This window comes from Scyliorhinus torazame, chromosome 5 (genome assembly GCF_047496885.1).
Source record: "Scyliorhinus torazame isolate Kashiwa2021f chromosome 5, sScyTor2.1, whole genome shotgun sequence".
Classification (NCBI taxonomy): domain Eukaryota; kingdom Metazoa; phylum Chordata; class Chondrichthyes; order Carcharhiniformes; family Scyliorhinidae; genus Scyliorhinus; species Scyliorhinus torazame.
Genome location: NC_092711.1, coordinates 255,314,440 through 255,331,892, shown reverse-complemented (window position 1 = coordinate 255,331,892; position 17,453 = coordinate 255,314,440). Strand labels below are relative to the sequence as shown.

The 17,453-nt window shown below is 43.9% G+C and overlaps 1 long non-coding RNA gene across 3 annotated transcripts in view; it reads right to left on the bottom strand.

Annotated features, from left to right (window-relative positions):
- The window catches only part of LOC140421057 (uncharacterized), a 129,980-nt gene that overhangs the window by 74,577 nt on the left and 37,950 nt on the right, over positions 1-17,453 (bottom strand). For 2 of the 3 annotated variants that reach the window (XR_011946657.1, XR_011946658.1), the window contains exon 1: positions 5,364-5,513. The exons of the other annotated variant lie outside the window; for it this stretch is intronic. This is a non-coding gene — a long non-coding RNA (uncharacterized lncRNA). Of the gene's footprint in view, positions 1-5,363; positions 5,514-17,453 lie in introns of those variants that run through there. 3 annotated transcript variants of the gene reach the window in all.

Genomic DNA, 17,453 nt, shown 5'->3' with positions numbered 1-17,453 from the left:
TGGTGGCACATGTGTGTGATTGGCTGACATGGCAACCTCAGCCTGTGAAACCACTGCTCTTTCGAGAGATCCAGGAAGTTGAGGCCCTATCTGTAAATTCTATTATGTTGGTAGTGCCAGCTGCAACCTCACTCTCCAACCACCTGACTCCGGCATACTGGCTGGCTCTATTACAGCTCTGGATAGTGATGGCATGAGTGATCACTTTCCTGAACCACAGGAAATATAAGCTGGAATTCTCCAGCCATTGTGATTCACTTTTCCCACCAGCAGTGTCCCCCGCCTATGGGTTTCCCAGCGATGTGGGGTGGCTTCAATGGAAAATACCATTGACAAGCAGCAGGAAGAGAGAATCTCGCCACCACCCAATGGCGAACCACCAAGATACACGCGGCTGGGAAACCAGAGAATACAGCCCATATGATGGAGGCGTTAAATCTGAATAATGTTCAATTCCTATGACATTTGCATCCGGTTATTAGTTTCACTGATATTTCCATCCCCCACCTATCAGGCTGGCTCCAGTGAATAGGCTATTTGCAAGCCTTCAAATGCACCTCAGCATACTGGAGTTGTGATCAGCATTATTTTTGCTCCAATATTACTAACACACCTGACCCAAGTCACCCATTATGCCTGTGAAAGATTCTCTCCCCTCAATATCAGCAATGTGTAAGCTCGGCGCATTTATTTACTTGAACTAACTGCTGAATCAACAGACAGACCCAGTAATATATTGATAGCATTAAAGAGAAGCATGATATCACCCATGACATGATGGTGTTCAAACTGAACAATGTTTAGTTTACTGAAGGTTATGGGCGACATGTTTACAGGATCCAAATGTTTATCTGAATGTAAATATAGCAGAATATTGTGTTGTTGGATGTCAGCAATAAGAGGATGAGGCAAGAGCATTTAGAGAATGGCTGCCTTAAACATATGCATCTAAAGCTCTCTGGTGGCTTAATGGGTAAAAGCGCAGTCCATGATGGCTGTAAGCCTTACAGGCAAGTTAGGTCCTAGGTTCAACCACAGGCTTGCTTTTAACTAGCTAGTTTCAGTCCAAGCAGACTGCCAACATACTACACTGTACAATGGGTGAAATAGAGTGAAAAACAATCCATATATCATTAAATAAACATAAACATCTGGCAAACTAAATATAAAAATAAACTCTAATAAAATAAATATACATGGTAACATAAATATATTTTCCAGAGAAATAAATATATATCCAGCAAAATAAATGTATGAAGCCAGTAAAATAAATATATATATCACAAAATAAACACCACGAGCTGAGTTGTACAGTTGAAAAGATTCAGACAATGTCATAAACTGTCACTGTTTAAAGCCAATTCGTCGCCTGAATATTTGTATCTGAGTTTAACTCAGTACTGTGCACATTCTGTTAGTGTTTCTCTTTGCTGGAAATATGGAATCATTGAATTTACCCAGTTGCACATATTAAATTTCAACACGGCAAACTTACCATAAAGCGAAGTGATATTCATTGTTAGTAACTGAACAACAGGCAGTGTCTTGAATTCATCAGGGTCAAGACAAGAATGCCAAATTCCACACAATCACAATTTATGCCACAGAAGAATGGGTTGCTGATTAGTTGGCCAGTTGACTCTAATTGGCCGAGGTGTTTCCATGGCGAAAGCAATAGGGAACTATAGGTTCCCCAAGCTCTCAGGCAATTCAAAAAAGGCACAGGGGTTGAACACGTTTCTTTTACTTAAAGCACATGGGGTTAGGGGTAATATACTGGCATGGTTTGAGAACTGGTTGATGGACAGAAAATAAAGAGTCGGAATAAATGGGTCATTTTCAGGTTGGTAGGCTGTGACTAGTGGGGGACCGCAAGGATCAGTGCTCGAACTCCAGCTTTTCACAAACTTTAACAATGATAATAATAATAATCTTTATTACTGTCACAAGTAGGCTTACATTAACACTGCAGTGAAGTAACTGTTGTAGCCATCTGGGATGGCCACTTACAACTAGGTACAGAGAAACTCACAAAGCCTAGCGGGTAAAATGGACAAGGCAAGACTCAGGTAGGCTCAGAGCCTGAAATGTATATTTGCAAGCAAGAAGTCCAGACGGTATCGAAACTCCGACCAATTAGCATTTTGATGGGCCGATTAGCATTTGATGGTCCATCTTCACCAGAACAAAGGACTGGTACTCGAGCAACCAGTACAGTCCCAAACATTTCGGTGCCACTCCCTGTTCAGGGGAAGCGTCAACAACGGGGTCAGTGACCGCTTGGGACACGCTCAGCCATCCAGATCCCCACCCACCTATTGGTTAGGAATCGAACGGAGTGATCAGGGATCACGCAATTAGTGTGGTCCAAACTGAAGGACCGCCCAAAAGGGCGCGAGAACCCCCAAGTATAAGAAGAAGAGTTCGGCATATGTTCATCCTCTCTTGGACCTGGCGCCCCGGCCACAATCATCTCCAATTGCAGCAACACCAGAAGCAAGTCCAAGTTCAATGCTCGCTACCAGATGGATGAGTCATCAGCAAAATTGGACGTATTACATTTAATCCCCACATCCAAAGTGGCACAGTAGCACAGTGGTTAGCACTGTTGCTTCACAGCGCCAGGGACCCGGGTTCGATTCCTGGCTTGGATCACTGTCTGTGCGGAATCTGCACGTTCTCAATAACTGAGCCTCCAAAGCCCCCTGGGTTAGAGAATTCCAAAGATTCCCCGTTCCCTGAATGAAGAAATTCCTTCTCATCTCAATCCTAAATGGCCTGCCCTATTCTGAGATTGTATCCGCAGCAGTTACTCCTTCGGACTCGATAGATCCAGGATCGAACAGCGGCCACCGTTCCTTTGACCTAAGCCGGGTGCCCGAAGTTAAGTACAGGTTGTCTTAGTTGATAGGTGTAGTTAACTAGTAGTGTTTATATTGCATGACTAATGTGTGTAAATAAAGTACCCTTGACCTTGGACTAACAAACTGGTGTTTGGCTCTTTGATCGATAGCCGGTTGAACCTTGTGGTGGTATCATTTGATACCTGGCGACTCTGAGCATTAGAACATTGATATCAAAAGAAAGGAGGGCAAACTCACTGATTGCCATAATTGGAACAGAGCCATAAGAAAAGAAGGCGCAACACTGTGAAAAGCCCCTAGTCGCCATTTTCCGGCGCCTGTTCGGGTACACTGAAGGAGAATTCAGAATGACCAAATCACCTAACAGCACATCTTTTGGGACTTGTGGGAGGAAACGGGTGCACCTGGAGGAAACCCACACAGACATGGGGAGAACGTGCAGATTCCGCACAGACAGTGATCCAAGCCAGGAATCGAACCCGGGTCCCTGGCGCTGTGAAGCAACAGTGCTAACCACTGTGCTACTGTGCCACTTTGGATGTGGGGATTAAATGTAATACGTCCAATTTTGCTGATGACACAAAACTAGGTGGAAGTTAGTTGTGTGGAAGATGCAAAGATACTTCAAGGGAATTTGGAGAGACTAAACAAATGGGCAAAACAATTGCCAGATGGAATACAATGTAGAGGAATCTGAGATTATCCACTTTGGTAGGGAAAATAGAAATACAGAGTATTTCTTAAACGGTGAGAGTTTGGGATGTGTTGAACGTCAAAATAACTTGGTTGTCCTTTCTCTTACGAGTCATAGAAAGCCAACATACAGCAAGCAATTAAGAAAGCAAAGAGTATGTTGCCCTTTATTACAGCAGGATTTGAGAATAGGAGTTTGGATGCCTTACTGCAATTGTATAGAACCTTGGCGAGACTGCACCTGGAGTATTGTGTGCAGTTTTAGCCTCGTTACCTAAGAAGATATATACTTGCCTAGAAGGAATATAACAAAGGTTCATTAATTCCTGGGAAGAAGGAATTGTCCTACGAGAAAAGATTAAATAGACTGGCCCTTTATTCTCTGGAGTTAAGAAAAATGAGAGGTGATCTTATTCAATCATACAAAATTCTTACAGCGCTCGACAGGTTAGATGCAGGAAGGTTGTTTCCCCTGGTTGAGGAACCAGCGGATACAATCTCAGAATAGGGCAGGCCATTTAGGATTGAGATGAGAAGGAATTTCTTCATTCAGGGAACGGGGAATCTTTGGAATTCTCTAACCCAGGGGGCTTTGGAGGCTCAGTTATTGAGTACATTCATAGCATCATAGAATCATAGAATCCCGACTGAACAGAAGGCAGCCATTTTGTCCATCGAGTCTGCAACAACCCTCTGAAAGAGCACCCTACCTAGGCCCATTCCCCAGCCCTATCCCTGTAACCGTGAAACCAAAACTAACCTGCACATCCTTGGACACTAAGGGGCAATTTAGCATGGTCAATCCACCTAACCTACACACATTTAGACTGTGGCAGGAAACCCACGCAGCCACGGGGAGAATGTGCAAACTCCACACAGTCACCGAGATTGGAATCGAACCCGGGTCCCTGGCCTGTGAGGCAGCAGTGCTAACCACTGCGCCACCCTGAGATCAAGACTGAGATCGATAGATTTGTATATATTAAAAACACCAAAGGATAAGGGGATAGTGCAGGAAAAGATTAGTCATGATTTCATTGAATAGTGGAGTAGGCTCCAAGGACTGAATGGCCTACTCCTGCTCCTATTTCTTATGTTTTTTTGTTTGCAGAAAATGGGTTTCAGCATTGGAATGTATGTCACTTTTGGTAAGCATAAATGTGCCCCGTTACAAGCTCGACCGATTATCTTCAATTGGTTGCTAGTTTAGCTATTGTCACACTGGGGATTGTTCAGCAGGTGCTGCCCAATAACACAATCCGCAGCAGATGTTTTGTGTTGTGTTTTGCAAGTGTGGGCTAGTTGGGTATAGTCTGTGCTCTGACAAATGGCTAAGGCTCTAGTTACAAGATTGCTGATAAGTTCAATCTTATAGTGTGCTGTACACATTCCAACACATGTATATCTACCAGTGAAGGTAGGCTTTTGTTTGGCATTAATGGAGAATAGTGGGAAATAATATATTCTGGCTCCGTAATTGAGGCCTGAACCAAATGTAAATTCTGTGTATTACCTGCATCTAAGCCTTTGTTTTTCTGAATTGTGCTATATTGCATCAAGATTTTCTGTTGAAATAACGTCTAATTACATTTGTAGTTATTTAAGTGTAGGTTTTACAGCAACTTCAGCCGACTGGGGCAGATTATTTTCCTTCGATGGGATGAGGCATTGCTGGAAGGGCCAGCATTTAATGCCCATCCCTGTAAGATCCTTTACCTGTACTAAAGGTTCCTTTGTCTCTAGTTTGGATAAAACTGACATGACAGCTTAGATGAAGCTTTACCTACTGTAAATGTACCTACTCACAACAATAGTGGTTACTTTGATTCCCTGTGTGTCAGGTATCCGTCTCAGTGGTCAATCTGATTGATGAAATCATCCGTGCGTGTTTTTTGAGCGGTAGACCATATTGCTCTTAGCCACTGCTGCCTCGATGGTTCTGTGGGATCTTTCTTTATACCCTGTGCCATATAAAGTAAAGTCAGTTTTTAGTCGGTTTAATTAATTTTCAATTATATCAGTATCTTTTCCCTTGCTCTTATGTCATGGGCCTCTCACAAGGTTATGCTTGAAGGAATAGAACCAGCCTGATTTCACTTTGTTAGCTTTTGCACGGTTATCAATTTCCAAGCTGGTACAGACGGACACCTTGACTACCTCTGACAAGCACAAAAGGCGCCTATCGTTCTCACAGTTCAAGGACAGTTCTCCAGCACAATTTAATTTGTTTTGCAGACCTTGCTAATTCTGTCAAGGCCTTGTTTTGACTAAATTGACCATCATGCTTTGTGTTTTGAGCCCACAATTCAGTTCAGCCCAGTTCTTTACATACCTTCAGTCTGGGTCCTTCTTTTATCTTGCGGTTCCATGAGACAGATTCCACACACAGGGTTACACCACAACTGGTCAACATTGGTGAAAATAAGGGAATGATTACATTGTTAAAAAATGAATTTATATTAAAAGGTAAATAATATGTTGGCTTACATCCCTAATTGCCTTTGAACTGAGTGATTTGCCAGGCCACATCAGAGGACAGTTAAGGTCCAATCACATTGCTGTGGATCTGGAGTCACATGTAGGTCACCAGATAAGGATGGCAGATTTCCTTCCCTAATGAACCAGGTGTGCTTTTATGATAATCAATAATAGTTGTATGGATACCATTACTGAAACCGGTTTAGCTCACTTGGCTGGGCAGGTAGTTCATGATGCAGAGTAAGGCATGGGTTCAATTCCCAGCTGAGGTTATTCATGAAGGCCCCACCTTCTCAACCTTACCCCTCAACTGAGGTGTGGTGATCCTCAGGTTAAATCACCACCAGTCAGCTCTCCCCCTCAAGGGGGAAAGCAGCCTATGGTCATCTGGGACTGTGGCGACTTTGCCTTACCTTATTACTGAAACCAGCTTTCAATGTCAGATTTCATGAATTCAATTTAAATTCCACCAGTGGCCACAGTGGGATTTGAACCCATGTGCCCAGAGCATTAACCTGAGTCACTAGCCTAATAGTCCACTGACATTATGTGACCATCGCCCCTGAAAATGTGGCTAAATTTGAACATTCAAAAGCTGTTGTCCAAATTGGGTGCTCTGTTGTTCAAAAGCTGTTGTCCAAATTTGTATTCTGCCTCACCACTAACACACATTGCGTGCCATAAAATAAATGTATTTGCACAGTAGAAAGGAGCTAAACCTGTTGGAGATGTTTAGGCTAATGCAAGTACTCTTTTAGCAACAGGGTAATTGTTAAATACTGCCAATCAACCTCTCTGGTGCCAAAAAGTAATAATTGTAAATGTGGAGCCTCTTTCCTTCAGGTTTTGTTTTCTGGGGAGATTTTAAAACTGGTATTTTTTTAAAATTCTTACTTTCCTGAATCTTTTTTTCTCTCTCTTAATTCAATCATTCTTTCTCTCTTTATATTTCTTGTCTGCATCTGATTTGATATTGAACTCATGCTTTTCAATTCATCTTCCTTCTCAGTCCTTCCTGTGTTTAGATCCTAATCTTTAAATCTCATTGGTTCACACAAGTCCCAGATGCCTGTTTCCCTCACTGTGTGCATTATCAGCTCACAGATTCAGCAACAACAATCTTTTGAGTTGAAGGAGCTCGCCTAACTAACAGTTACTGCTGTTAGATGCTCTGCTGCAGCAAAATGAGACCCATAACGTCCTGGTTCCCCAGCGTCGTAAATAGGGGGTATCCCAATGATGGCCTGGGGTATCCCTCTTGGACGTTCCCACGTAAGGGTTTACCCAGCAATTGTCAAGAAGCGCTAAATTCCTCTGGACAATTGCGCTGGGCTAGGAACTATCTGACAGAAGTTATTTAAATTGCTCATTTCAAATGGTTCTGCCGGTTTTACTCTGATGGTTACTCTGAAAAATTGGAGGAAAAGAAAATCATTTCTAAACTCCCCCCGCCCCCAACCTGACCTGACCCATCCTCCCATATGCGGTCCCCTTTCCAGTTCCCCCCCCCCACAACTCCGGTCTGACCCCCACCTACAGTCCAACCCCCCCCCCCCCCCCATCCCGGTGCCATAAAAAGGGGGGTTTCTTACTTCCTGTGTCCCAGTTACTCCACACCAATGCAGCCCAGGGTGTGCCTCACCGCTGCTGTCTCACTCTGATTGAGTGAGCAAAGTTGTGCGAGACAGCTTTGCAATCCCAGTGTGGGTAAGTCCATCAAAAGGGGCAATCCGCCAGTGATTGCCATTCTGAGGAAGGTATGGACCATTAGTTGTGAATGTACCATCATATTTGTATGAAATGTCTTCGATTTGAAGAGGATGCACTGTAGGACTCACAAAGGCCCCTTAGACAGCACCTTTCAAACCCATCTAGAAATGTAAAGGCAGCAGATACATGGGAACACCACCTTCTGAAAGGTGGCCTCCAAATAACTCACCATCCTGACTTGGAAATCTTTCTTGACTCTCGTGGTTTGAAATCCTGCAACTTCTCTCCCTAAAAACACTGAGTGTACCTGCACAACATGGCGTGCTGCAGTTCAAGAAGGCAGCTCATCACTGTGATGATTGGAAGATTTCAGTAATATTGGATTCTAAATATTGGGGCAATTTAAGGATTAAAAGCCTGATGTTATAGTGTGTTTGACTGCAGTGGTCATGTTTTTAAAAAGTCAGAGTACAGGAGGGAGTTAGAGAACCTAGTGGTGTGGTGTAATGACAACAATCTCTCCCTCAACGTCAGCAAAACTAAGGAGCTTGACATTGACTTCAGGAAGTGAAGTATCGTACACACCCCTGTCTGCATCAATGATGCCAAGGTGGAGATGGTTGACAGCTTCACATTTTTAGGTGTGCACATCACCAACAATCTGTCCTGGTCCATCCATGTCACTGCTACGACCAAGAAAGCACAACACTATTATACTTCCTCAGGAAACTAAGGAAATCCAGCATGTCCACATTGACTGTTACCAATTTTTACAGATGCACCATATAAAGCATCCTATCTAGCTGCATTACAGCCTGGTATGGCAACTGCTCAGCCCAAGAACATAAGAAACTACAGAGAGTTATGAACACAGCCCAGTCCATCACGCAAACCCACCTCTCATCCATTGACTCGTCTGTACCCTCCGCTGCCTGGGGAAAACGGGCAGAATAATCAAAGACCCCTCCCAGTCTAGGTTATTCTCTCTTCCAAACTCTTCAGGGAAGGAGATACTAAAGTCTGAGAACACACACTAACAGATTCAAAAACAGCTTCCTCCCTGCAGTACCAGTCTCCTGAATGAACCTCTTATGGACTGAACTGATCTCTCCACCCATCTTCTCTACTACACTACGTATGCTTCACCCAATATCTGTATCTATATATTTACATTGTGTATGTCCAATGTTTTTTCATGTATGGAATGATTTGTCTGGACTGTACGCAGAACAATACTTTTCACTGTACCTTGGTACACGTGACGATAAACTCAAATCCAAATCCAAAAAGGAGTTTGTTTGCAGGTCCTGGGAACTTTTAGAACCAGAGGGTGAAATTGACCAGAAGAATTTGTTTTTCAGTCTGGGCTAATGCACTGTAGTTTGACTGAGAAAAGGCCTTGGGGAGTTAATGCGCTTTAGCCTAGAAAATGAATTCATTTTTCAGCTTGAGGAGATGATGTCATTGCTGGGTGAAGCTAAGGAATTCAGAGAGGTTTTGAGAAAGCTTTGGCGAAGAGTTGAAGTCTGATCTGTCTGACACTGAATACACAATTTCTCTCCCAGTAGGGCAGTTATAAAAAGAGTAATACTATTGTTATGGGTCAGGATTTAGAGAACCCCAAAGTGTATCATGGAGTTCACCTGACCCACAACTTTTAATAGATTGTGGTATGGGGAGCACACAGCTCACTCTGCAGGTGTGGTACAGCAGAAATGGAAAAGTATTTTTCAAAGCAAAACAATATTTATTCTATGAACTCAAGTTAACCTTTTTAAAACATAGTGAACTTTTAGCAACCATCAATTCAAATACAACCCCCAAAGAATACAACACTAAGTAATCCGTAATAACTTCCCAAACAACATCCAGAAGACAAAATAAACACCTTTTAACAGAAGCGTATCAGGTTTGCATTCACTACTGAAAACATTTATAATTCTGAATTCACCAAATGATCAAGAGATAGTCTTTTCATGGCAGAGAGAACAACAGTATACTTGCTTTGTCTGGATCAGCTCCAACACTGAAAATGAAACCAAAAAACACAGACAAACCCAAGCTTTTCTCAAAGTGAAACTAAAAAGCAGAGCCAGAGCTCAGCTCCACCCACACTCTGACATCACTGCAGCAACATGAGCAGACAGACATTTCTTAAAGTGACATTCTCATTACACTATTTAAAGCAGAGCAGTCTTGTCTGAGGACAAGGGAAAAGCTGAAACAAGCCAGGTGAACCCGCTTTTTGAAAGCATCCAGCCAGAGTCTGCAGGGGCTCTAACATGAATCCAAATCTATTCTGTAAAGTAAGTACTGCTCTATGTCATGCTGATTTTAAGATGGATTGAGAGCTGTATGTTTATTTTCTTGTTTAATGGGGGATTGAGTAGTAATGTTTAAGCTGTTCTTTTCAGGTGTGAAGTTAAATAGTTTAATATTGTATTCACAATAAAGTTAAAAAATACCAAGTGCCTATTTCTTCATGCAATCACTCCTAGGGGTACACATCTCCAAAAATCTGTCCTGGTCCACCCACGTTGACACTACCACCAAGAAAGCACAACAGCGCCTATACTTCCTCAGGAAACTAAGGAAATTTGGCATGTCCACATTAACCCTTACCAACTTTTACAGATGCACCATAGAAAGCATCCTATCTGGCTGCATCACAGCCTGGTATGGCAACTGCTCGGCCCAAGACTGCAAGAAACGTCAGAGAATCGTGAACACCGCCCAGTCCATCACACAAACCCGCCTCCCATCCATTGACTCCATCTACACCTCCCGCTGCCTGGGGAAAATGGGCAGCATAATCAAAGACCCCTCCCACCCGGCTTACTCACTCTTCAACTTTTTCCATCGGGCAGGAGATATCAAAGTCTGAGAACACGCACGAACGGACTCAAAAACAGCTTCTTCCCCACTGTCACCAGACTCCAAACGACCCTCTTATGGACCGACCTCATTAACACTACACACCTGTATGCTTCACCTGATGCCGGTGTTTATGTAGTTACATTGTGTAGCTTGTGTTGCCCCATCACGTATTTTCTTTTATTTCCTTTTCTTTTCATGTACTTAATGATCTGTTGAGCTGCTCGCAAAAAAATACTTTTCACTGTACCTTGGTACATTTGACAATAAACAAAATCCAAATCCAAATTCACTCCTTGAAGCGAATCATTCTTTCTGCACAGTCTTATAAAATAAAGTAAAATATTGGGCTTTTGTTCCCGTATCCTAGTCACTATTGGGGTCAGCCTGGGAACGTAATATCAGCACCTTCTCAAGGGCAATTAGGGATTGGCAATAAATGCTGGCCTAGCCAGCGATGCCCACATTCCAAGAATTAATTTAAATAAAGGCATTCACCTAACTATTTTGCGGCCCAGCACAATGGCATAATAATTCCTTTTATAAAAGTTCAAATGTTGATATACCGGCTTCAGAAAATGAATTCAGTTTACAAAATCTGGAAAAGTAGCTATTAGCAAAAGTGACGATTAAACTGTCAGATTGTTGTAAAATTCCAATTGGTTCACTGCAGTTCTTCAGTGAAGGAAATCAACCATCCTCCCCAAGTCTGGTCTATGTGTGAAAACAACATGGTTGACTCTTAACTGCCCTCTGAAGACTGTTTTGTTATGCTCTTGTCGTAGCATAAGCTGCTTCCTTGATGTGCACTCTGAGAAAGGAAGGTTCAGACTTGGAGATAGCTTTAACACGTATTAAACTGTTAACAATTCTCCTACTTGGATTTGACGCTACTGTTAATCCTGCTATAGCTACTCAGACTGACTAACCAGTCTGCTACAATCCATGTGGTGGGAGCGATGTTCAATCAACACTGTGTCTGTGCTCACTGAGAATCTCCACTGGAAAGAGACTGAGCATGTGCGATGTGTCCTTTTATATGGGTTGGTGTAATGCCCCCCTGTGGTAGTGTCACCTCTGTGTGTATCGTGAATGCCCATTGGTCGTGTCCTATCTTACTGACCTATTGGTTGACTGCCTGTGTGTCATGTCTCTGGTGTTCCCTCTAGTGTCTAGCTAGGTGTAGTGTATGTACATTAACCCTTTGTGTACTTACAGTGATGTATATCACCACATCCCCCTTTTTTCTTGTTACATATTTTCTGTAGTGTTAAAGAAAATTGAACAAACTAGGTAGATGAGTGATACTCTGTACAAGTTATGATAACAGTGATCATTAAACAATAAGTCCAAATCATATGCGTGAGTCCAAAGTTCATGAATTATTATGGTCGAGTGGCTTTCTTGTTTGGTTGGTGAGTTGGTGATGTTGATGATGGCATTGCATTGTAAACGCCATCAGTGTCCCTGCGCTGAAGGAACCAAGAAGTGGTCAAATCACTTTGTTGTCGGATTTGGACTCTTTTTTTTTTCTTTCGATGCTTGTGGTGGTATTTCTTGATGGTATCTGTCCTAAAAGCCAGGTTGCCTGTTGGTAGTGTAGGAAACGTGAATTGGTAAGATGCATCATCCTGCCATGGCACGTCATTGTACTGAGCTGAGCAGTAACAGTGTCCCTCATTTGCAGAGTTGTACCATGTCGTACCTGTCGTAGTTCCATTGGTGTTGTTTTTGTCGTGCTTGTTGTCGACGTTGTTGCCTTTGGTACGCTTCTTGCTATTGTCTTTGATGTTGTTGTTGTGGTGGGTGGTTTTGTTGTCGTGTTTGCTGCGCTCAAGGACCACACTCTGTGGATAATACGAGTCCTTCACACAGTTACTCGTGTTAGCGTGCTTTGTGGCATCTGCTGTCACCTTGAGCATGTCGTCACTGAGTTTGCGGCACTCCCCGTCTGGAGTCATGTCCGGCTTACTGGATTCAGCTTTGGCTTGTCGATGCTCCCCGTCTGGAGTCTGGTCTGTTTCACCTGAGTCAGTTTTGGTTTGTCGATGCTCCCCGTCTGGAGCCCTTTCTGGTTCGTCTGAATCAGCTTTGGTTTCTGGATGCTCCCCGTCCGGAGTCACTGCAGGTTCACTTGAGTCAGCTGAGATTTCTTGATGCTCCCCGTCCGGAATCATTTCAGGTTCACTTGCATCTTCTGAGGTTTCTTGATGCTCCACGTCCGGAGTCAAAACATTCAGGAATGCATTTGCTTGTGGAGAGGCTCGAGCGAATGAGGTTTGAAGTAAGGTGGTGTCACCAGAGTCACCAGTAGTCTCACTGTGATTGTCAAGTGCCTCTGTACACACTAGCTGAGGTCTGTCACGTTGCACATCTGGTATGGGAAGTGGGATGCTGTCGTCACTTGTCTCACATGCAGTGGGAAGAGCCTCAGTGTCTTCTTGTCGTTCACTTGAGCTGGGTAGATCATCAGAGTCTTCTTCTGGTGGCTCAAATAATCTGGGTGGACTGTCATAGTCTGCTTGCTGTACACTTGAGCGTGGCAGACTGTCATAGTCTTTCTGTTTGTTCACTTGAGCGTGGCAGACTTGCATTGTCTGCTGCCGGTTGCTCAGAGGAGGTTGCTAGACCCTCATGGTCTTGTTCATGCAAGGACTGCGCTTTGGAGTCTTGCATTGCTTCTATTGTGGAGGCTGTCCACGAGCTTGATGTGGACAGCCTCCATGTCACTCCCTCTGTGGAGTCTTGCAGCGTTCCCTGTGTGGAATCGTGCATTGGTCTCTCTGTGGAAACTGTCATCACTTTTTGTTCATGCAAGGACTGCGCTCTGGAGTCTTGCATTTCTTCAATCGTGGAGTCTGTCCATGAGCTCTCTGTAGAGGCTTGTGTCACTCGAGTCACTTCTTGTTCATGCAAGGATTGCGCTTTGGAGTCTTGCGTTACTTCTATTGTGGAGTCTGTCCACAAGCTTGCTGTGGAGGCTTGGACCCTTTGTGGTGCGTGGACCACGCTCTGTGTTGAGTCGGGGACTCTTCGTGGTGCATGGACCACTCTCTGTGTGGCAGCAGGCTGCTCTCTGTGGGCTTGTACCGGTCTCTGTCTCTTGGTGCCAGGCCGCAGCATAATTCTGCACTCACGAGTCGGGATGTCATATCTGCTGGGCTGAAGATCCTCAAATCCGAAGAACTCGTCGTCGGGGTTGTCAATGTGCAACACGTCTAGTTAAGGTTCGGATTTGGTACTGTGGTAGCCTCCCAAGGTGAAAGCTTTGTCTGAGTCGTTGTCTTCCAAGACGATATCATAACGTTTTGTGTCGGAGCTGGCATTGGGCTCGCGATGTACAAAGAAGAATTCAGGGTCTGAGTCATAGTCTTCAAGGACTGTATGATCTCTTTGGGCGGTGCTAACTGCTTGTTGCAGAGTTCTGCGGAGGTTACTGGTCGAATTTCAGGCATTGTGCTGTCGTTCCAGGTGAAAGAATCTGGCTTTGAGGCTTTACATTTTTTTTTTTCATGTTTTGGGACATTTCCCCTTTAAGTGGGCATGGTCCGGGGCCTCTGATGTCATGACGCTTGTGACGTTGAGCGTAGGAAGCGATTGCGCATGCGCGGATCACTGGTCCTTCACTGGGGCCTTTTTCACAATTGCGCATGCGCGGCTTCTCGCGCATGCGCAAATGGACCTTCCCATTCTGCGCACTCTTCACGCAACTGCGCATGGGCAGCACCTTTTCCAAGATGGCTGCAATTCAAAACTGCCGTTCGTTGCTGCAAGCCTACCTCGCGGTGAGTTTTGGCGCCTCTTTTACCTTTTCTTCTTGTCTGTTCCTCGCAGAATTCTTGGAATTTGTCCAGGACTGCCTAGAAATCGCTCTTGTTTTGCCCCTTTGAGTATTTGAAGGTCTGGAAGATTTCAGCTGCTTCTGGACCCGCGATGGTAAGTAGAAGCTTTATTTTCTCTGCATCCACCACACCATCTAAGACGGACGCTACCAGGTAGATCTCGAATCTCTGGCGGAACCAACGCCAGTTTTCACTGAGATTTCCGTTGCACCTGAGCTGCTGCGGAACTAGAATCCCGAACATCATCTTGCCTGGCTGTTGTTGCTGGTTGCCACTGTTCGCTGAATTGAAACTATATGGATTTAACAGTTCACTCCTGGAACCATGTTTTTCTATACTCTTGTCGTTGCATAAGCTGCTTCCTTGATGTGCACTCTGACAAATGAAGGTTCAGACTTGGAGATAGCTTTAACACATTTATTAAACTATTAACAATTCTCCTACTTGGATTCGACGCTCCTGTTAATCCTGTTATAGCTACTCAGACTGACTAACCAGTCTGCTACAATCCACGTGGTGGGAGCGATGTTCAATCAACCCAGTGTCTGTACTCACTGAGAATCTCCACTGGAAAGAGACTGAGCATGTGCGATGTGTCCTTTTATATGGTTGGTGTAATGCCCCCCTGTGGTAGTGTCACCTCTGTGTGTATCGTGAATGCCCATTTGTCGTGTCCTATCTTACTGACCTATTGGTTGACTGCCTGTGTGACATGTCTCTAGTGTTCCCTCTAGTATCTAGCTAGGTGTAGTGTATGTGCATTAACCCTTTGTGTACCTACAGTGATGTATATCACCACAAAGCCAAGCTGGGCAACCAGGATTGCACAATAAATGCCAGCCTTGCAAGTAACACCCAAGTCCCAAGATTAAAATGTAAACCAGTTTGAATGTAACTTATTATGAACCTGTTAATAATAATCTTTATCTTTATTGTCACATTAACACTGCAATGAAATTACTGTGAAAAGCCCCTAGTCTCCACATTCCAGCGCCTGTTTAGGTACACGGAGGGAGAATTCAGAATATCAGTGTTACTGTGAGCCTACTTGTGACACTAACAATTATTACTATTATTAATGTACTTATATTAATGCCAGGCCTGTGATTTCTATTCCACGATGCAGTGTTTATTTACAGATTTTAAAACATGCATAAATAAGAGGTAAAATTAATCTCCAGAACTCTGTTCAAAAATAGCTTGAAAGTTATGTCAGCAACGTGGTAATGTACATAGTAGGAAGACTTTGTTGTTGAGAGGGGGGGGGATTCAAGAAACTTTCTGACAGTACTCAGGGTTTGGTTCATTCTGAGGAATATCTTGAGGGTGTTTCTTGCTGATTGATGCTAAAAACCTCTGCAACAAGTAAGCATTTGGTCAGTAAAATTAAGTGCCACCAATTCTATAAGTCACAGTGAGGGGCAAATGAGTTGAAGTCGTTATATATTGCCTTCATTAGTCTCACCATACATTTGACCACGTGGTCGTCTATTTAACTGCTGAAGAAAATTGGCCGTCTGCCGATGCTGCTCAACGTGATCTCCTCTCTCCATAGTGGTTAGCACTATGGCTTCACAATGCCAGGGTCCCAGGTTCGATTCCCGGCTTGGGTCACTGTCTGTGCGGATTCTGCACGTTCTCCCGGTCTGCATGGGTTTCCTCCAGGCACTCCGGTTTCCTCCCACAAGTCCCGAAAGACGTGCTATTAGGTAAGTTGGACATTCTGAATTCTCCCTCTGTGTACCCGGACAGGCGCCAGAATGTGGCAACTCGGGGCTTTTCACAGTAACTTCATTGCAGTGTTAATGTAAGCCATGATGGGTAAGGTCAGCTATGATAGCACAACATCGAGATCATAGTGCGGTCAACAGGGTTGTATTCTGATGCTGTATTCCTGACACTGATGGTTTGGTCATCAGTGTCAGGAAGGCAAATGTCATTGTCCGGAATGTTGCCATCCTGCCGTCAATCAGCATTGACAATGTGATGCTGGAGGTTGTTGATAGCTTCACATATCTAGGCTCCACAATCACCAATCATCTGTCATGTCATGCTCAAACCGCACTGCAAAAGCTATAACTGTTTTGCCGAAGCTGACTCAAAGACTGTGGAACAATAGCAATCTGACCCAGGGCAGCAAGCTTTAGTCTGCATCTTGAGTGCACCCCTAATGGTAGTGAGACCTGGGCAACATATGCTAGGCAAAGAAAAGGCTGAAGACTTTCACTTTCCCAATTTCAGACTATCCTTGACATTTCTTGACAGGTCAAGGTCACTAACTCAGAGGTCCTGAAATGTGTTAATTCCATTGGTGTACACTCATTACTAAGCCAATGACTTCTGAATTGGCTAAGCCACATGCATTAAATGGATAATAACCATATACCCAAACAACTTCTGTTTGTACAGTGAACTGGCCACTGGCCTCCTCAGTGTCGATACCTCCACTACAAGGACACTGCAAGCGAAATATTAAAATGGTTGGCACCAACACAGACAACTGGGAAATGGTCGTCGACAACCATGATCTCTGGAGGTTGGCTGTTTGGAAGTGTATTGGAAGAGGCGAGGATGAATAGAAACCTTCGCTCATGAAGAAGACAGCCCAGAGAAAATAGAGGCCAGTGAATCTTGCACCTTCTCAGGCCATTCCCTTCCTCTGCAATAAACATTGGCATTCCTAGGCCACACCTAGCAATGCTTAATAAAGAGTTGACCACCAAGGCAAAAAGCATTGTAACATTAGATGGATGTTGCCAACAAGGTGCTAAAATGGTAAATAAGTAATAGCCAAGATTTCCCTGCCCCAACACCAGCCTGCATTGTCATGGGTGGGACAGGAAAATTTGGAGAGCTGTTAAAAGTCAATGGCTCTCCAAATATTCCCATCCTGCCTGTGACGATGCCCACCATGTCAGGGCTGAATAATCCCAGCCAACATCTTAAGAAGAAACAAAACAGAAAATGCTGGCAATAAGTCTGGCAGCATTTG